This window comes from Zingiber officinale, chromosome 6A, assembly GCF_018446385.1.
Source record: "Zingiber officinale cultivar Zhangliang chromosome 6A, Zo_v1.1, whole genome shotgun sequence".
Lineage (NCBI taxonomy): Eukaryota > Viridiplantae > Streptophyta > Magnoliopsida > Zingiberales > Zingiberaceae > Zingiber > Zingiber officinale.
In genome coordinates, this window is record NC_055997.1 from 64,825,829 (window position 1) to 64,849,188 (window position 23,360).

Consider the following 23,360-nt stretch of genomic DNA (forward strand, 5'->3'; position numbering starts at 1 on the left):
AGAAATAAATACTAAGTATACGTGCTTATTATTATATAGGGATTAAGAGGATGCATATCCATAATAACAGAGGTTCTGTTCTTTTATGTAGTCAGTATAAATCGAACAATCTCAAATGGTCCTACTCAATACACACATAGTATACTAGTGTAATTTTATAGTCAAGATAGACTAATACCAAATTACACTACAACCATTCCAATGGTTTGTCCTAATCCATCCTGGTTGTGAGCTACTATTTATAATTTATAAGGAACCGATAACATGATCTTCTGTGTGACACCACATACCATGTTATTTAAAATATAAATTAAATGGACAACTGCATTAACATATATAGAAATATAAAATGCAGACATTTGACTGAAGTGATTCTCATTTCAAAATATTTCAAAACAGATGTTCATACAAAAGCTAGGCTTATAGTATACATCCCAACAATCTCCCACTTATACTAAAAGACTATGCTTCCATAAATGTTGTCATACATCTGATTCCCATCCCTTCAACATGCCTATCAAAAGCTCCCACCGGAAGGGTCTTAGTGAAAGGATCTGCTATGTTATCTGCTGATGTAATTTTGGCAACAACAACCTCTCCTCATTTTACGATATCTCGTATCAGGTGGTACTTGCGCTTAATGTGTTTACTTGCCTTATGGGCTCGTGGTTCCTTCGAGTTTGCTACTGCACCACTGTTATTATCACAATAAATTGTGATAACTTTGGACAAACCAGGAATCACATCTAAGTTCATCAAGAAGTTTCTGAGCCATACAGCTTCTTTGACTGCCTCAGAGACTGCCATATACTCAGCTTCCATGATGGAGTCTGAAATACATTTCTGCTTAACACTCCTTCATGCTATGGCTCCACCTCCCAAAGTAAACACATACCCCGAGTTTGACTTACTACTGTCCCTATCTGATTGGAAATCTGAATCTGTGTAACCCACAGGGAGCAAATCATCTGCCTGGTAAACCAGCATATAATCTCTAGTCCTTTTCAGGTACTTTAATATATGTTTTACGGCAGTCCAATGTCCCGGTCCTGGGTTACTTTGATATCTACAAACCATACCCACGGCAAAATAGATATCTGGTCTCGTACATAGCATCACATACATTAGGCTTCCTACAGTCGAAGCATAAGGAACTGCCTTCATCTCCTCTATCTTCTTTGATGTCTTAGGACACATCTCTTTAGATAAAGGTATTCCATGCCGAAAAGGTAGAAAACCTTTCTTGGAGTTTTGCATGCTAAACCTTTCTTAGTAATTCTAAAAACTCATCATTGATCTAACCATTTCCATAAGAGTCATATTCCTTCATTCTGCCACACCATTCTGTTGGGGTGTACCAGGTGCAGACAATTGGGATTGGATCCCGGCCTCTGATAAGTAACTCCTAAACTCTCCTAAGAGGTACTCTCCACCACAATCATACCGTAGTGTCTTAATACTTTTACCCTGACGTTTCTCCACATCAGCCTTGTACTCTTTGAACTTATCAAAGCACTCAGACTTATGGCGCATCATGTAAATGTACTCATATCTTAAATAGTCGTCTATAAAAGAGACAAAATATTCGAAACCACCTCTTGCCTGGATAGTCATAGGCCCACACAAATCATAATGAACTAATTCCAACACTTCTTTGGCTCTATACCCCTTTGTCTTAAAAAGCCTCTTGGTCATTTTTCCTTCCAAGCAAGACTTGAAGGTCGGAAAATTTTCCTCTACCAATGAACCCAAAGGTTCATCGACTATTAACCTTTGTATCCTACTCAAGTTAATATGAGCCAACCTTAGATGCTAAAGATATGTTTGGTTCATTTCCGAAAGTTGTTTTCTCTTATTAAATTTAGAAGATGTGTTATTAATTTCCATTTGTTGTATCGTGGGAGTAATTGGATTAAGAGTATACAAATTTCCAACCAACATACCAGAACATATAACCACTCTATTTTTCTTGACAACCAATTTGTCATCAGAAGAAACAGAATATCCATCCTTAATTAATTTAAAAACTGAAATCAAGTTCTTTCTAAAACATGGTACGTAAATGTAAGGGAATAGGTTGCTTAAACACGCAAATGCGCAGCGAAAAAATCTATTTCCTCTAGAAGATCCATGCGAAGGGAAACATAATCTTATACTAAGTTAGATATAAAGACATGATAGAGTTATACCTTTGAAGCATGCTCACGATCTCCCGACAGCTCGGATCACAGCACGATCAAGCATTCGTGCCTCTACGGTATCCACACGAACAAGCCTTGCCTTTGTTTGTCTGACAAACTCAACAAGATGGAGAAGAACACGTAAGGTTGTGCTAGCAACCTACAAGTGTGTTTCGACCAAGATGGGAAGGAGGAAGAAGAGAATAGCAAAAGAGACATTTCACCTTCTCAAGTGATCAAATCTTATGAAAAATATCATCCAAATGATATTTATAGCCATCACATGGAATACCAAGAGTCTCCACCCTTTCATCTTCTAATCCAATGGCTCAAAATCAATCATTCAATCCAAATGGTTGAATTTTGACCATTCAACTTCTTTGGTGAACCCAAGTTCACCCAATGAGTCTAACCCATTGATTCCCATGCAATTCGACTCAATTCAACAATTGGATCTATTTGAGTCTAACTCAATGAGTCTAATTCAGATTACACTTAATCCAATGAGTGGGTTCATTCGAGTCTAACTCAATGATTAATTCAAAAAGCCTAATCATCTCATGATTGGCTCTTAGGGCTAATTACTAACAATCTCCCACTAGCACTAGTGTCAATCACCACTAAGATGACACCAACACTTTGGATTTACCCATTATTCTTAATATCCTTTGTATTTTAGTCAAACTAAAATGCCCATCTCCATATTTACTTGTTCTTTGTGTGTGACCCTATAGGCTCTCGTAACGTTGGCAATGTATCCAAATCAACATTTGCGATACATAAGCAATGAGTGGCATCTAGCAAGGCATCATTGCTACCCAAATGACGAGAAAGTCATGATCCGACCTAACCTTTCCGTGGCTATCATGTTGTATGACTTGGTCCCTTTATCCTTGATATCTAGATTGATCAATGAGGCATAGACCGTGTCATCCTCTTATCAATATTTGTGTTTCTTGATCTCCAAGTAGACACACACAATCAAATAAGCTCAATATCTCATATTGACTCATTTACGCATGACCATGCTTTCTTGTGTCCTACTAATCAAGGGGCCCACAGATATCACTTCCGTCATATGAAAGGGATAGATCCCATCTACATCACTCACATCCCTCGGCATAATTTATTGCATACTTAGTGATCGATTTTATAATCCACCCTGTTACGGGTGATGTTTGACAATACCAAAGTATACAATGTAACACCCACCCTCCTAGTGCTCTCTAGGGTGAACGATATTTATCTATGAACTTTACTTACCTAGTGCTTCTTGTGCTAATGATAGTAGTACATAAAATTTTCTAAACTTAGATGCAGAACTTTTTCACTAACTTGGTTCTTCCGGTGAGTGACATCATAACATGCAGTTAAGTAACATAAGTACTACTAGCTTCTTAATACATTCTTACTAAACATGCAACATATAAAGGAACGTAAATGATTCATTTCAACACTCAACTCATAATTCTAAAGCAGTTAAAGCATTTCTAACTATAATTGCATGCAAAGGGTCATAATGAATTTCTTGTACTCTTTAAAACTAATCTACATATAATGTATCAAATAGTATACTTCATGTGCCAAAAACATTAATCTCAGGAAAATATTAAATCATAATATCTAATAACCATCCACCAAAACTAGTCTATTCAATCATTAATAACATAAATACTAGACGACACTCGACCCATGCAAAACTAACAATTTATGACATCCTCTTAACAATAATTAAAAAGTAAAATCTCTAAAATTTTACTAGCAATTTTAAAGAGAAAATCTTAATATGCTCCCAACGAATTCCCCAGGCTTTCCATAGTCCAGGCATCACACACACACCATCACGCATCCCCTTGTCGCCTTCCTTCACTATTGTTTTTCTTTTCCTTTATCTGCAGTAAGAGAAAATGCAACTAGTAAGCAACAAGGTTTAGTAAGTACTATCTAGCTCACAAAAATCTCGAAATGTGCAAACATGCTTTTAAAATATTTTTCATGCTAGAACCTTTAATATTACTTACACTGATAGTACAGATAAACATACGTAAATACTTTTGTACTAATAGAGGAACTAAAACATGTTTAACTCAAGGCAACAAGCATATGCAAGCATTTAACTTTCTTAAACATAAACAAGCATTTAACTTTCTTAAACTTGCTTTTTCTTAACTTATCTTGAAACTTGGAAATTCTTTCAACTTGAAAACTTTGCTAAAGCATATACTTGAAAATAAATAGCTTCACTTGGGATCCCTAAGGCGTAAGTACCATCTCATGCACGTTCCCTAATAAGTTGGGGTAGCAAGCCACCAATCTTAAAAGAGCAGACCTCGGTCTACCAAAGGCATAAGTGTCATCTCATGCACGTTCCCTAATAAGTTGGGGTAGCGAGCCACCAATCCTAAAAGAGCAGACCTCGGTCTACCAGGGCCAAGACCTCGGAATTGGGCACCTGGATTTATTTACGGCAACCTTGGAAGTCGGGTACTAGCCTTTCAAAGTAAAATATCTTAATTACTTCTTCTTTAAATGCCATGGCATTTTAACAAACACCTTGTGTGCCAAAATCCCTAAAGTCTTGACTTTGGGATCTACTTAAGGCCTTGGCCTTTTTCTTTCTTTTTTTTATCTTTCTTATACCTTTCTTAAACTCAAAATACTAATAGGGTATTTGTCCATATGCATCTATAAGTGAAACTAACTAGGTAACACACAATCATGCATAGAACACAAAAGAAATCTACACATACAATATTTCTACGACGAGAAATCAACGAAAAACACCTCTTATTGCAGGTGAGCAGTACTTATCGTATTATCTTGAACTTACTAACGCGAAAACTCTCTAGGATTCCGATGAAACTTGAGATCCTCGCGCTTTGCTTATGTCCACACGTTCCTCTCGTCGAGACGAGTTGGAAAATATCCAAAAGCTCCCTCGAAACTTGTCCTAGCCTAGTTGGCCACCACAAGAAGCCCTAGGCTTCTTTTGTTTTTCACCCAAACCCAGGAGAAATTCGGCGCACAAAATAAAGAGGAGGAATTAGGTCGAGAATCCCCTTATTTCACTTAAGTTCTTCTATTTATACCTAAGGGTATTTATTAACTTTTCTCTGCATAAAATTATTCTGCTCTCTTTTCTTTCAGCATATCCCTATTGGGCACCTGGTTTCCTGACATTCTTAAGACTTTGCTTACTAATAGGTTCCAGGGTCGAATCTTGGCTTGACAACTTTTTGCCGCAACCTTATTTCTTTTGATAAAAATACCAAACGACCTCCGAAAATTCTATAAAAATACTCTAAAAATTTCTAAAAATCTCTAGAATATTTCTAAAGCATTTCTAAATATTTATAAGCACTTTTATGACTCAAAATAAGGAAATTTGGGATGTTATAATTCCCCATACCTTATAAAAAGTTCATCCTCGAACTTAGAATAATTCTGGATATTTTTTTCCTCATACTATCCTCACGCTCCCAAGTAGCTTCCTCATGCTTTTGATTTTGCCAAATGACCTTCACTAGTGGCACTTCTTTGTTTCTGAGTCTCTTAACTCCTCTGTCCACTATCTGTGTAGGTCTGCTCTGATAGCTAAGATCCTCCTGGATCTGCACTGACTGAGGCTGAATCACTTGGCTGGGGTCGTGGACGCACTTCTTTAGCGTGGAGACATGAAATACATTGTGTATTGCTGACATATCTTGTGGTAAGTCCAGCTTGTAAGATATTTTCCCAATCCTCTCTGTAATCGAGTAGGGTCCTACGTAGCGAGGACTTAACTTGCCCTTTTTGCCAAATCTCATCACTCCCTTCATAGGAGCGACCTTGAGAAAGACTGAATCCCCTACTCGGAATTTAAGTAGCCTACGACGTGTGTCAGCATAGCTTTTCTGCCTACTCTGGGCAGTCTCGATTCTCTGTCTGATCTTCTGGATAGCCTGAGTGGTCTCATCTATCATCTCAGTCTGAATGCCCAACTCTACTTCCATTTCTTTCCTTTCACTTGCTTCTTGCCAGTAAATGGGTGATCTGCACTTCCTACCATACAACGCTTCATACGGTGCCATCTTAATAGTGGTCTGATAGCTATTGTTGTAGGCGAATTCAGCTAAGTACAGATACTTGCACCAACTGCCCTTAAAATCTAATGCACAAGCCCTAAGCATATCTTCTAAAATATGATTTACTCGTTCTGTCTGTCCATCAGTCTGCGAATGGAAGGCTGTGCTGAACTTGAGTTTGGTGCCTAATGCCTTCTGAACGCACTCCCAAAAATGAGAGGTGAAGCGCCCATCTCTATCAGAAATGATAGATTTTGGAACTTCATGAAGTCTGATCAATTCCTTAACATATAGCTGTGCCAACTGCTCTATAGAGTGGGGCACTTTGATGGCTAGAAAATGGGCAAACTTTGTCAATTTGTCCACTATCACCCATATTGCATCATATCCATTAGTGGTTCTTAGAAGACCTGTTATAAAGTCCATGGATATTTCCTCCCACTTCCACTCCAGTATTGGAAGGGGTTGTAGAACTTCTCCTGGTCTCTGGTGCTCCGCTTTGACTCTCTGGCATGTCAGGCAGGTACTGACATATTTAGCAACATCTCTCTTGAGTCCAGACCACCAGAATCTCTGTTTCACATCTTGATACATCTTGGTGGAACCAAGATGCATGGAGTAAGGTGTACTATGAGCCTCCTCTAAAATCTTCTTCCTCAGTTCCTCATCATTGGGGACAAAAAGGCGACTTCCCAGATAGAGGGTTCTACTGTCTGATACTCGAAACTCTGAATTTTCTTCTTTTTGTATCCCTTGCTTGATCTTTTGGATATCTAGATCTTCACTCTGCTTTCTCTGTATATCCTCAACCAGGTTTGACTCTAAGGTCAATGTAGAGAGTTGCCCATAAATAACTTCAACTCTAAAGTCTGACAATTCCTTCTGCAGTGGCAATGCTAATGATGACAAGGACATCAGGGGTGCACTGGATTTTCGGCTTCGTGCATCCGCTACTTTGTTAGCCTTAGCTGGGTGGTAGTTGATTTTACAGTCATAATCTTTAACCGACTCTAGCCACCTATGCTGCCTCATGTTTAAGTCTTTCTGGGTAAAAAAAAATACTTCAAACTCTGATAGTCTGTGAAGATTCTGCACTAAACTCCATACAAATAATGTTGCCAGAGTTTTAGTGCAAAGACCACAGCTGCCAGCTCAAGATCATGAGTGGGGTAGATCTTCTCATAGTCTTTGAGTTGTCTGGAAGCATAAGCTATAACCTTCCCTTCTTGCATGAGTACAGCCCCAAGGCCCATCTTGGAAGCATCACTATATATATCAAAATTCATGTCACTCTCTGGAACAGTCAGAATGGGGGCACTGGTCAGTCTTTTCTTCAGCTCTAGAAAATTGTGCTCACACTTATCTGACCACTCAAACTTCTTGTTCTTTCTGGTCAGGGCTGTAAGTGGAGAGGCTATCCGGAAAAAGTCCTCCACAAACTTTCTGTAATACCCTGCCAGACCTAAGAAACTTCTGATTTCCCTGGTGTTTTTAGGTCTACACCAGTTGCTGACTGCCTCTATCTTGGCAGGATCTACTTTGATGCCCTCTTTTGAGATAACATGGCCTAGGAATGCTACTTGGTCTAACCAGAACTCACACTTTGAGAATTTTGCATAGAGCTATTTCTGCTGAAGGATCTGCAACACTATTCTCAAGTGTGTAGCATGGTCCTCTGGAATTTGTGAATATATCAGAATATCATCGATGCCCAATCACGAATTTATCTAGATATTCCCTTAAGACATGATTCATTAGTTCCATAAAGACTGTTGGAGCATTAGTCACTCCAAACGGCATCACTACAAATTTATAGTGACCATATCTCGTTCTGAATGCTGTTCTGGGTATGTCACTTTCTTTAACCTTCAGCTGGTGATATCCTGAGCGTAAATCTATCTTCGAGAAAACTGTGGCCCCTCTTAGATGATCAAAGAGATCATCTATTCTGGAAATAGGGTACTTATTCTTAACTGTTACTTTATTCAGCGCTCTATAATCTATGCACATCTGCATAGATCCATCTTTCTTCTTAACGAACAACACTGGAGCTCCCCATGGTGAATGACTGGGGTGGATGAAACCTTTGTCAAGTAGCTCCTGAAGTTGTTCTTGTGACTCTTTCAGCTCTGTTGGAGACATCTGGTATGGAGCTTTTGAAATTGGACCGGTACCAAGAACCAACTCAATTTCGAACTCCACTTCTCTGTTGGGAGGTAGTCCAGGTAGCTCTTCTGGAAATACCTCTGGATACTCACAAACTACCCGAACATCCTCCTGCTTGAGTCCCTTCTTTTCTTCTGCATTCACAATGTATGCAAGAAAACCAGCACACCCTTTAGCTAACATCTGGTGAGCTGTTAGAGAAGAGAGGAATTTCTGGGTCTTCCTCTTTGGGACTCCCGTGAACTCAAAGGATGGTTCACCTTCTAAATTGAAATCACTTTCCTTCTGCGGTAGTCCACTGAGGCACTATACTTGCTGAGGAAATCCATACCCAGAATGATATCGAAATCTTGCATCGCAAGGACTATTAGATCGACATATAGCTCTCGGTCTAAAATTCTGACTGGTACAGCCTGGAGCCATTGGTTAGACTCCATGACTTCTCCAAAAGGTAGGGTTGTCAAGAACTTGGAGTTCATGCTCTCTGTAGGCACCTGAAATTCTTTGGCAAAGGGTACTGATATAAAAGAATGGGTCGCCCCAGTATCAAATAGTGCAGTAGCTAAATGCTGAAAAATAACTACTTGACCTGTTACAACCGTGGAGGCACTAGCAGCTTCCTCTTTAGTGAGGGAGAATACTCTGGCACTGGCTGAAACTGGTGGGGCTTCCAACCTTCCTTGACTGAGCTGGGGTCCATCCAGAGTTGCAGACATGTAGTGTAGCTGAGGCTTGCCCCCGTACTGCACTGCCTGCTGCTAGGATGCTTTGTACTTGTTAGGGCAGTCCTTGGACCTATGTCCTTCTTGCCCACAAGTATATCATCCTGTGACACCCAAAAGACACGTCCCTGGGTGTGTTCTCCCACATTTAGGACAGGGAGGGTACTTGACTTACTTGCTCTCTTAACCTCCCTTCTGACTGCCTGGCCACTACTTCTGCTTATTACTCTTGCCCTTCCAGTTCTGATTACTTGACTGGGGTTTCTGACCTCCTACTGTCTTGTCTTCTATCTTAACTGGCTTGAGTTACGTTTGTTGTACCTTGATGTTGTTCAGATAGTGCTCGGCGATTAATGCACTACTGACCAGTTCTTCACCAGTCTGCGGCCGGTGAGTTCCACTACTCACATTAAGTGCTATCTCTGGTCTCAGCATTCGGAGCATCAATCTAACTCGCTCCCTCTCTGTACTTACTAGCTCTGGGCAGAGACGAGCTAGTCTATTGAACCTTTTGACTGCTTCTTCCACTAGCAGGTCACCTTGTCTGAACTCGATAAATTCTTCATAGTGTTTATTTGTGACTCGAAGATGGAAGAATTCTTCGTAGAACTCTGTCTCAAAGTCAGCCCAGCTCATTTGGTTGGCTACTCTCTTGCTCTTAATTCTCTCCCACCACATGCGAGCATCTCCAGACAGGAAGAAAGAGGCACACTTGACCTTCTCGACTTCTGGCCAGTCAAGAAGCTCCATTGTGCTCTCTAGCATTTTGAACCAAGCCTGGGCATCCCAGGGCTCAGTCGTGCCCGAGAAACTTTCCGGTTTCAGTTTCAGCCATTGGATAAGGTATGCTTCTTATCTTTTAACCCCTGTGGCGACTTCCGGGGCAGCTGGTGGAACCTCAGTCACCACTGGAGTCTCCATGTTTACAATTGGGGGAGTGGTAGGGGTTAGCTGCTGATTAGCCATCAGATTGATAATCACTTGTTGCTGTGCATAACTGGATAAACTATAGTAACCAACAATAAGCATGTAATACAGTCTACTGCAAGAATAGAGAAATGCATAACTGAAATAAACTATACTCACTAGCAAGTCCTATCTGAGCATAAGACTATGAATATACAATAGGAAAGGTTAGTCAGACTAAATAAGAATGTATCCTGCATGCATGTCAATCATATGCATTCACCAAAATGCATCATCTAATATGCAACAATCACATAAATACAATCTGTGCATATGATGCAATATGACACAGTCACCCCTGACACCAGTCAGTCATCTCACACGCGATGGTGACCGAGGGGGTAGAGCTATGATAACCGTGCACTCTGCCGGTTGGGTTTTTCGGGCCGCGAAAACTGCTTTTCGCGTCGCGGAAACCCCGAATCGCCCAAGCCACGGATCTCGTGCAAGGTAAAACCGAACGAAAATACGAGTACGAGTTTGAAAACTTTAATCTACAGTAGATCTACATAAGGATAAACCATTTATACCTTTGATGCGATGCCCTTCGCGTTCCCGCTCGTCCAAATGATGCCGGATCTCAAGACCGTCAAGCGCCGGTCCTCTAGAAGTATCCACACGGACACACTAGATGGAGATGACCAAAAAAATCAAGGTGTGCTAGCACCTATGTGGTTCGGCCAAGGGAGGAGAAGGAGAGGGAGAGCTTGAGAGGGAGAAGGAGGAAGATGCACACAAGTGAATGAAAAATGAATTTTTTTCACCCAAAAAATCAAGTGGCCGGCCACTTTTCAAAATTCACATTAATTGCATTAATTGCAATTAATATGAAACCATAAAATCACATTAATTGCATTAATTGCAATTAATATGAAACCATTAAGAGAGTGACTTTGTAACTTCCATGAGGTGGCACCCATGATGATGTGGAACATCATTATTGGTCCACCTAATGCCAACTCACCAATGAGGTGGCAAAAAGGTCAAGTCAAAATTGACCTTTGGTCTTCCTTCTCAAGTCAAGTCAAACTTGACTCAATCTCTACCATGGTGGATCTAATCCAACCATTTGATTCGAGCCAACTTAATATAATGAATCTAATTCATTAAATTAAATTGATTCAATGAGTCAAAATCTAAATTAGACTCATTTAACACATGAATCAACTTGAGTCGAACTCAAGTTAGCCCAATTAGGATTACTCTTAATCCAATTTGATTCATCAAATGAATCTAATCCTCTTGGTTCATCATATGAACCTAATCTCCACCTAATTGTCCTAAGTGTGTGACCCTATAGGTTCTTGTAACGTTGGCAATGCCCTAAACCCATTTAGGAGCATAAGTAATGAGCGGTATCTAGCAACACATCATTACTACCCAAGTTACAAGAATGTCGAGATCCGACATCAACTTGTGACTACCAATTGTGACTACTCACAAAATAATGACAAGTGTCCTTCTATCCTAGACATCTAGATTGATTAATGTGAGGCATAGACCGTGTCATCCTCTAATCAATCTAAATCTTGAACTCCAAGTAGACTCACTCGATCAAATGAGCTCAACATCTAATGTTGACTCATTTGGGCATGGCCATGCACTTCGTGGTCTCACTCTATCAAGAATAGCGATGTCGCTCCCGTCATATGGGAGGGATAGATCCCATCTACATCACTCACATCCCTCTAATTCGTTACATACCCAGTAATCGCCTTTATAGTCCACCCAGTTACGGGTGACGTTTGACGAAACCAAAGTACATAACTCCTTATGTAGGGATCCATGGTGACTTCAGGTCTAAGGACTAATAGTCATACTAATAGCCACATGAGAAAGTATATGACACTCATATAACGATCCATGATACTTTCTCATGGCGGGTCATTCAGTATACATTCTCCAATGTATACCCATGTGTCAGCATGATATCTCTATATCCATGACTTATGAGATCAAGTCATCGAGCTAACCTACATGCTAGTCTTATTGCATTAACATTGTCCCTGAATGTTAATACTCGACTAGGAATGATTTAGAGTAGTGTTCCCTATATCATCTCACTATCGATTCAACTAATCAATTGATATAGGTATGAACCTTCTACTCAAGGACGCTATTATACTTAGTCTATTTGGCACTAATACAAATAAGTATAATAACCAAACAAATGCCTTTATTAATATACAAGAATATGATACAATGAGTCCATACAATCATCAAATGATTGGCTCTAGGGCTCTAACTAACAATCTCCCACTAGCACTAGTGCCAATCAGTATAGGCTCTAAGGCCTAAAGACCTAGTGTGACCATCATGCTTCCTCTGTGCCAAAGCCTTGGTCAAGGGATTTACGATGTTAGCCTCTGTAGGTACTCTGCAAATCTTCACATCTCCTCTATCGATAATCTCTCGAATGAGATGGAAGCGCCGTAGTATGTGCTTGGTCCGCTGGTGTGAGCGAGGTTCCTTCGCCTGTGCTATAGCTCCATTGTTGTCACAATAGAGCTCAACTGGGTCAGCGATGCTAGGAACCACCCCAAGTTCAATGATGAACTTGCGGATCCAAACTGCCTCCTTTGCTGCCTCTGATGCAGCAATATACTCGGCCTCTGTTGTAGAATCAGCATCGTGTCCTGCTCGAACTCTTCCACTCACAGCACCACCATTTAAGCAAAACACGAACCCCGACTGCGATCGGTAATCATCCCGATCGGTCTCGAAGCTAGCATCACCGTAACCCTTTACGGCTAGCTCATCATTGCCTCCATATATCAAGAAATATTCTTTAGTCCTTCTTAAGTACTTAAGAATATTCTTGACCGCTATCCAAATGACTTTCACCTGGATCTGACTGGTCATGCTCAAAGCATACGAGACATCAGGTCGAGTACATAGCATGGCATACATGATCGATCCTATGGCCGAGGCATAAGGGATCTGATCCATGCGATCTCTCTCCTCTCTAGAAGACCTTGAGTCTTCGAAGACTCACGCCATGTGACATCGGCAATCCCTTTGGAATTCCGCATGGCAAACCGAAGGAGTACCTTGTCAATGTATGTACTCGGATAGGCCAAGCAATCTCTTAGATCTATCTCTATAGATCTGTCCTAGAATGCGGATGCCTCACCTAAGTCCTTCATTGAGAAGCAACTCCCTAGCCATGTCTTGATAGATCAAGCATAGGGATGTCCTTCCCAATGAATGATGTCATCCACATACAATATGAGGAAGACAATTATGTCCCCTACAACCTTCTTGTAGACACAAGGTTCATCTTCGTTCTTGATGAAACCAAACTGTTTGATCGCATCATCGAATCGAAGATTCTAGCTCCGAGAAGCTTGCTTTAGTCCATAAATGGACCTATGCATCTACTAGTATGTTGTGGATCTACAAAACCCTCGGTTGTGTCATGTACACATCTTGAGTAGGTTTCCATTCGAAACGCGGTTTTGACATCCATCCGCCATATCTCATAGTCATGGTAGGTTGCATAGCAAGCATGATCCGAATGGACTTAAACATCGCCACTTTGGAAAAGGTTTCATCATAGTCAATACCATGAATCGCTTGAAACCTTTAGCTACCAAGCGACCCTTATAGATAAGTCCATCCATGTCTTTCTCTTAAAGACCCACTTGCACCCAATGGGTTTTACCCTTCAGGTGGATCAACCAAAGTCCATACTTGGTTGGTGTACATGGATTCCATCTCGGATCTCATGGCTTCTAGCCATTTCTCGGAATCTGGTCTCATCACAGCTTCTTGATAGGTGGTAGGCTCATCCTCTATGAGCACAATGTCATCATGGTCAGACAAGAGAAATGAGTATCTCTCAGGCTGACGACGTACCCTATCAGACCTGCGAAGAGGTATGTCTACTTGAACTGGTTGTTGTTCCTCAACTCCTTGTGGAACAACATCATCCACAACACTTTGTGGTTCCAGTTCAATTTCCATCGAGGCATCAGTGTTATTGTTCGCATCTTGAACTTCTTCAAGATCGAACGTGCTCTCACTAGTCTTTCTAGAAACAAAATCCCTTTCTAGAAAGACCCCAGTCTTTGCCACAACTACCTTGTGCTGACTGGGAATGTAGAAGTAATATCCCTTAGTTTCCTTCGGATATCCGATAAAATAGCACTTGTCGGATTTGGGTCCTAATTTGTCTGAGACTTGACGTCGTATGTAAGCCTCACAGCCCCAAATCCTCATGAAAGACACCTGGGCATCTCTCCCAGTCCATATCCTATATGGTGTCTTTATCACGGCCTTGGATGGAACTCGGTTGAGAATGAAAGCTGCCGTGTCTAGAGCATAACCCCAGAGGTATGTCGGAAGATCTGTGTGACTCATCATAGAATATGATACAATGAGTCCATACAATCATCAAATGATTGGCTCTAGGGCTCTAGGAGTGAGTTGAGATAAAATCCCACACTCAGCTAAGTAGTCACGAAACTCATGGCTTAAGTATTCACCACCTCGATCTGATCGAAGTACCTTAATACTCTTGCCAAGCTGGTTCTGTACTTCATTCTTGAATTCTTTGAACTTTTCAAAGGATTCGGACTTATGTGTCATCAAGTACACATAACCGTATCTACTGAAGTCATCAGTAAATGTGATGAAGTACCTATAACCGCCTCTAGCAGCGACATTGAAAGGGCCACATACATCACTATGTATGAGTCCTAACAAATCAGTCGCTCTCTCGCTGTGCCCACTAAAGGGAGTCTTGGTCATCTTGCCTCGTAGGCATGACTCGCATATCTCATATGATTCAAAATCAAATGAGTCCAACAAACCATCCTTATGGAGTTGGGATAAGCGCTTGTCATTTATATGACCTAAGCGACAGTGCCAAAGGTAGGTTTGGTTCATGTCATTAGACTTGAACCTCTTGGTATTTACGTTATAGATAGGGCTCTCGAGGTCTAGAATATAGAGTCCGTTTATCAGAGGTGCACTACAATAGAACATATCGTTTAAATAGAACAACATTTGTTCTTTATTATAAACGAGAATCCTTTCTTGTCCAAACAAGAAACTGATATAATGTTCTTAGTCAAGGCAGGCACATAACAACAATCATCTAATTCTAGTACAAGCCCAGAAGGAAGAGATAGATGATAAGTTCCTACAGCAATAGCAGCAACTCGTGCTCCATTACCTACTCGTAGGTCTATCTCACCCTTCGTCAATGCCCTGCTATTCCTCAGCGCTTGTACATTAGTACAAATGTGCGAAGCACATCCGGTATCTAATACCCACGATGAAGAAATAGAGAGGTTGACTTCTATAACATGTATACTTGAAGTAGAAATCTTATTTCTCTTCTTCTTAAGATCTTCTAGGTATTCTTTGGAGTTCCTCTTCCAGTGCCTTGCTTGTCCTTAATATAGGTGACAAAGATGCTTAACCATATCGTAAGCGCCCATCAACTCATGTTGCTTCTGAAGCTCAGAGTTCATGGTCGTGAGCATAAGACAGGACACATCTAATGTGTCATCTTGATGCTTCTTGTAAGCATCCCGGTCAGCTCGCGTGGCAGTGGCAGGAGGAGCCTCCGGAATGGGCTGCTCCAGAACGTGATTCCTGTACCAGTCCAGGAAATTTGCTCCGTTGAGCTTGTCCTTCTTAAGGACAGAACGCAGAGAGAAAAAGTTCGTATTCGACGTCATGGTTATCTACAAGAGAAAATTTGCAGAAATAAATATCATATTCTTTTAAATCATCTAATTAGGCCTTTAATTAAATGATGCTCCCACTGAATTCTATAATTCTTGTGGGACAAGATCCACATCATACTAACCCTTGAGTTAACTTTGGCTAATACGCCCAAGGCTTAGTATGATCGGTAGGTAACGATTACCAATTACATCTCTATGCAACTCTTGTTTATAGAATCAATACCCGCATTTATATTAAAACTCGAGTTAGCTTTGGCTAATACGCCCGAGAGTTAATATAGATGTGATTTTGACCTATTCTTTTCCAACCGTTGGAATAATGCCTATAGTTGACTCGATCCAACCGAGTAACTAGGAATACTCAATCTAATTGAGTTTGTATTCATCCATGCGTTGATAGGCAGGACCAAGATTGTCCCTCCGTACCCTACCAAGATAATATGTATTGCTCTGCTTTGGCAGATTCAACAATACATGTGATCGAGGTAGTGATAGGTATCACGGCACGGTTAGGCATTTTGAGTTGGTTCGATCTAGATCTAATCTAATCGAGAAGGATGCATCTTGTGCATGACTTAGATCTAATCTAATCGCATGGGTGCATCATGTGCACGACTTAGATCTAATCTAATCGTAAGGCACTAATTAATTAACTACTTATTAAATATGCATCACATACACAAGCAATTAATTAATCTATTTGTGATTTAGTCATGGCCCTACTACGATCTTCTCAAGCCAATGAGAAGATCGATTGGTCAACCTAGGATCAACAGTTTCTTCAAGCTCCTCCCTTTGACCACCTTGTGTTGCTCGTGCCCGCCTTGGAACTCCGTCTCGTGTGGACCCTCCACCGCTCCAATTTGTACATTACAATTTGAAACTCAAGTTACATTCGAGTCTAAATCTAATTTACAACAAGAAAATAAGAGAAGGCACGATGCGCAGGTCGCGAATATAATACAACACTCGCAAACACATAACGGCACGCAGGCTGTATTATGAATTACAACACAACCAATCATATTGGGCTTTGGGCCATGACTATCACAAATTAATATATAATTCAAAATTATATATTTTTCATAATTTTCTGTAATTTTAAAATTAATTTTTACAATTTTTACGAGTAAAATTTCCCGGCGGACCCGTTTAGCGGTTTCGGGCGCAATCGCGGAACGGATCCCCTTGCGGGGCCAGGAGCTTCGCCCCTACCCGTGATCTAACCATCGCGAGGGTTCCATTACGATCCTACAGCGCCTAAAACCGCTGTCCCAGAACGATTTGGGCCGAGATATTGCCGTTTTGGAAAAATCTTCTCGGCGGGTTCGTTTTTAGCGATTTCGGGTGCAATCGCGGAGCAAATCCCCTTGCGGGGTTAGGGGCAGTACCCCTACCCACGATCTAACCATCGTGAGTTGCTCCTTTGCGATCTAATGACACCCAAGCCCGCTGTCCCAAAACAATTTGGGGCGAAACGAAGCCGTCTTGGAAAAATCTTTCCGGTAGCCGAAGCCTACAAGTGCCGAGACACTTGTGCTTCGCTTCTACAGAAAAATTACTCATAAAAACTATAAAAACTTAACTTTACAGAAAATTCACAGAATGTTTAGTTTTCATAAAACCAAAAATAAAACTCGTATTCACCTTGCACGTGGCTCTGATACCACTGTTGGGTTTTTCGGGCCGCGAAAACCGCTTTTCACATCGCGGAAACCCCGAATCGCCCAAGCCACGGATCTCGTGCAAGGTAAAACCGAACGAAAATACGAGTACGAGTTTGAAAACTTTAATCTACAGTAGATCTACATAAGGATAAACCATTTATACCTTTGATGCGATGCCCTTCGCGTTCCCGCTCGTCCAAATGATGTCGGATCTCAAGACCGTCAAGCGTCGGTCCTCTAGAAGTATCCACACGGACACACTAGATGGAGATGACCAAAAAAAAACCAAGGTGTGCTAGCACCTATGTGGTTCGGCCAAGGGAGGAGAAGGAGAGGGAGAGCTTGAGAGGGAGAAGGAGGAAGATGCACACAAGTGAATGAAAAATGAATTTTTTTCACCCAAAAAACCAAGTGGCCGGCCACTTTTCAAAATTCACATTAATTGCATTAATTGTAATTAATATGAAACCATAAAATCACATTAATTGCATTAATTGCAATTAATATGAAACCATTAAGAGAGTGGCTTTGTAACTTCCATGAGGTGGCACCCATGATGATGTGGAACATCATTATTGGTCCACCTAATGCCAACTCACCAATAAGGTGACAAAAAGGTCAAGTCAAAATTGACCTTTGGTCTTCCTTCTCAAGTCAAGTCAAACTTGACTCAATCTCTACCATGGTGGATCTAATCCAACCATTTGATTCGAGCCAACTTAATATAATGAATCTAATTCATTAAATTAAATTGATTCAATGAGTCAAAATCTAAATTAGACTCATTTAACACATGAATCAACTTGAGTCGAACTCAAGTTAGCCCAATTAGGATTACTCTTAATCAAATTTGATTCATCAAATGAATCTAATCCTCTTGGTTCATCAAATGAACCTAATCTCCACCTAATTGTCCTAAGTGTGTGACCCTATAGGTTCTTGTAACGTTGGCAATGCCCTAAACCCATTTAGGAGCATAAGTAATGAGCGGTATCTAGCAACACATCATTACTACCCAAGTTACAAGAATGTCGAGATCCGACATCAACTTGTGACTACCAATTGTGACTACTCACAAAATAATGACAAGTGTCCTTCTATCCTAGACATCTAGATTGATTAATATGAGGCATAGACCGTGTCATCCTCTAATCAATCTAAATCTTGAACTCCAAGTAGACTCACTTGATCAAATGAGCTCAACATCTAATGTTGACTCATTTGGGCATGGCCATGCACTTCGTGGTCTCACTCTATCAAGAATAGCGATGTCGCTCCCGTCATATGGGAGGGATAGATCCCATCTACATCACTCACATCCCTCTGCATAATTCGTTACATACCCAGTAATCGCCTTTATAGTCCACCCAGTTACGGGTGACGTTTGACGAAACTAAAGTACATAACTCCTTATGTAGGGATCCATGGTGACTTCAGGTCTAAGGACTAATAGTCATACTAATAGCCACATGAGAAAGTATATGACACTCATATAACGATCCATGATACTTTCTCATGGCGGGTCATTCAGTATACATTCTCCAATGTATACCCATGTGTCAGCATGATATCTCTATATCCATGACTTATGAGATCAAGTCATCGAGCTGACCTACATGCTAGTCTTATTGCATTAACATTGTCCCTGAATGTTAATACTCGACTAGGAATGATTTAGAGTAGTGTTCCCTATATCATCTCACTATCGATTCAACTAATCAATTGATATAGGTATGAACCTTCTACTCAAGGACACTATTATACTTAGTCTATTTGGCACTAATACAAATAAGTATAATAACCAAACAAATGCCTTTATTAATATACAAGAATATGATACAATGAGTCCATACAATCATCAAATGATTGGCTCTAGGGCTCTAACTAACACTGCCATCACTGCTCCTGAGCGACCAAGTGGACGGGATACTGTTGGAGTACACCTATCCTCCTACCTCAAACATAGTGAGGGAGTGCAATGCTCTCATCTCCCTGAGACGATCCAGAGGAGGGATCCCTACCCGTTACCACGCTGTAATCACACTACCTATGAGCAGACCAGCGGAGCCTGACAGAGCAAACTACCCACACCCTGGGTGTTGTGCCACTAACCATGTAGTGGTCATGTTTTGTGTGTAGGCCATGTAGCCGGCCGACGTGCTCAACGATAATGGAGTCGACAATCATCCAGCAATGCAATCATGCAAGATAGTGCATGATGCTACAGCATGTAATCCATAACATATCCTCAACTATAATATATGTGCCAAAATGGTAAATGCCTATATAACAATGATATAAGCAACATGAATCCAAGAACATATATCAAGTATGTCTAGCAACTAATCCAGTATACAGAAGCACTATATAAATATCTATCTCTGTGAACATAGATACGCATGGCCAGAGATAAGAGCATACAAGTCTAATGTATAGCAGTTAACAGTAGAAGTATGTAACAGGTATCAAATAAGCTAAAACCAGAGAAGTGATAACTCTACCAATTACCACTAGTTATACATACTACACATATCATAAGGACATTATCAAAGATAAGTCAAAAGGTACCTATCTCAAATAGAAGGTAGTATCAAGCCAAATCTAATGTTGAGACACTCGTCTCGAATCAAAGTCCTGCATCAAATAAAATTATATATTTTATTTAGATAAATTCATATGAATAGCTAAATAAAATCTATAGGACTAATTTAGGGTAAAACCCTAATCAACTCAAATATCAATCTACCTAAATTAAATCTAACAGTTAATTAGGGTTAGTTGCCTAATCCCTAATCATCCATTAGATTAGAAATAAAAACCTAAATCCAACTACACATGAACAACTAATTACAACCTTCAATTCAACACATGATCTACCACATGTTCTAATCTAAATTCAATTAACCAATGTGATCTAATTCATCCCTAATTCAATGCATAAACCTAAGTTAACATTTCTTGCTAACCTATTCAACAATCATCTACAACATGTATCAAATTCCTACACCTTACCTCAATTCACAGCCACTATGTTGGATCAAGGGGAGTTGCTGGTTAGAGTGCTGTCGGAACCAAGAAAAACCCCACAGAACAGAACCTCACTGATGGAATCAATCGGATCAAGAAGAATATCAAGCAGGAAGATCAATTATCAATCAACAACCCTTCTAGCCTCTGCCTGACAGCTCAAGAACACCTCATTGATCCCAACATCTCCAATCCGTGACCTAAATCAGCCGCAAAGAAGAGGAGGACCATGATCTGATCAGGGGGAAATAGCAATTGAATGAATCAACACAGAAGGGAAAACTAATTACAAGATCATTCTTAATCCCCCTCAGATCTCCCGATGAAGTCTTACCTTGAGTCTCCAGAAGACGTCGTATAACCCAATCCAACTAGAGAAGACACAGATCACTCTGTGACCAGTGCAAGGAGAGAAGAGCGGAGGTCTATCGGTTGGGAGACGACGCGAATCTTGTTCCTCACCGTGCCATAGCCACCAAGGAGTTGTTGATGATCGACGCAAAAAGCCACCGAAACAAAAATTCCTCGGTCGAAGATGACCTGGATACCACTGGTTTCTGTCGAGCTCTGGTGACTCCACTGGTTTTCGTCGAGCTCTGGTGACGTGCTCCTCTGGCCTCGGCGTCGAGTCGTCCGTGAGAGAACAAAGAACGAGAGGAAGAAGGGAAAGAGAGGATCGGGATCGGGGATGCTTATGTCGGGTTTGGTGATTAAGGCTTATTTAAACTTAGGGTTACTTGATTAAGTCATAAGTCATAATCTCAATCAAGTCCCACTTAAATGGGTATTCCAAACAGGCTTTATCCGCTCCCGCCGATTCATCCCCTCAAACTCGTCGTACGAGCTATGAAAAATTCCCAGAAAATTTCTAAAAATTCTTGGAAAATCTAATAAGGCTATTTCCCAATTAACCTTATTATTTAAATTTTTTTGATATCTTACATTCTCCCCTATTAATAAAAATTTGATCCCCAAATTTCTTTATCTACCTTCAGCAAGTACTAGAGATAAACAAACAGTATAAATGCTAAACAGAACTCTAACCCACATACCTCAAGTAAAAAGATGAGAGTATCGAACTTAGATCGTATCCTCGAGCTCCCAGATTGCCTCCTCGTCAGAATGATACTGTCATTGGACTTTGACAAGCCGGACAGTCTTGTTTCGCAGCTGACGCTATCTACGGTCCAGAATCCATACCGAAACCTCCTCTTAAGTAACATCAGGCTGAATGGATACGTATCTCCTCAGCATAGATACATGGATACATCATGAACGCCAGCTAGAGATGGTGGTAGTGCCAGATGGTAAGTTACTGCTCCAATCCTCTCTAAGATCTGGAATGGCCCAATATATCATGGAGCTAGCTTACCTCGGAGACCAAATCTCTTCACCTCTTTCATGGGTGAAACTCTCAGAAAAACATGGTCACCAATAGAGAACTCCAGAGGTCTCCGTCTCCGGTTAGTGTAACACTTCTAGCGGTCCTGCGCCTCTGACATCCTCCATCTGATAGTGCGAACCAACTCTGCCTCTTGTTGAGCTCGATGAGGTCCTAGCAGCTGGGCCTCCCCAACCTCCTCCCAGAGGATGAGTGTCCGACAAGGTCTACCATACAACACCTCAAACGGTGTCATCTGGATAGCGGAATGATAGCTGTTATTGAAGGCGAACTTCACCAATGGCAGGTGGTCCTCCCAACTGCCTCTGAAGTCCATAACGCAAGACCTCAGCAAGTCCTCCATAGTCTGAATAGTCCGCTTTGACTGTCCATCTGTCTGCGGATGGAATGTCGTACTGAAACGGAGCTGTGTACTAAAGCCTGTTGCAGACTCTGCCAGAATCAGGACGTGAACCGTGGGTCTCTATCCGATATAATGCTCAAAGGAACACCATGTAATCTGATAACCTCTCAACAATATAGCTCTACTAATCAATCTAGAGAATCAATCTTCTAGATCGCTAAGAAACGTGCGGATTTGGTTAATCGATCAACGATTACCCAAATCGCATCATGGCCTTGTCGAGTCATAGGCAATCCTATCACAAAATCCATAGTAATATGCTCCCATTTCTACTCAGGAATAGGGATCCTTTGTAGTAATCCAGCAGGTCTCTGGTGCTCTGCCTTCACCTGCTGACAGACAAGACATCTAGCTACAAACTTTACAATGTCTTTCTTCATACCATTCCACCAATAGGAATGCCTCAAATCATGATGCATACGAGTTCCACCTGGGTCGATAGCAAATCGTGAACGATGAGCCTCCTGAATAACTCCTCCATGACCAAGTGAGACTGAGGCACACACAATCTTCCTCAGAAATAAACAATACCCTCATCATCTCGTGTAAACTCGGTCTGCTGCCCGGAAGCCATCTGACTTCCAATGAACTATAAATGCTGATTTTCGCCCTGGGCCTCTCGAATCCTCATCCTAATCGATGACTGAGCAACGATGGTAACAAGAATACCCTGCTCTGTCTGTCCGTGCTCCTCAAGGCCCAACTCGAAGAAACCTTCAATCAAGTCTGTGACTATAACTCAGTGACAAGCTAAAGTCCCTCTGGACTTCCTGCTAAGTGCATCGGCAACCACATTAGCTATACCCGAGTGGTAGCTAATTATACAATCATAATCCTTCAAGAACTCCATCCATCTCCTCTGTCAGAGATTGAGTTCCTTCTGAGTGAAAATAATTTGAGACTCTTATAATCAGTAAGAATCTCAAACGTAATACCATAAAGATGATGTCGTCAAATCTTCAAAGCAAAGGTAATAGCTGCTAGCTCTAAATCATGTACTGGGTAGTTCTTCTCATGCTCCTTCAACTGACAAGAAGCATAGGAGACTACCCTGAAGTGCTGCA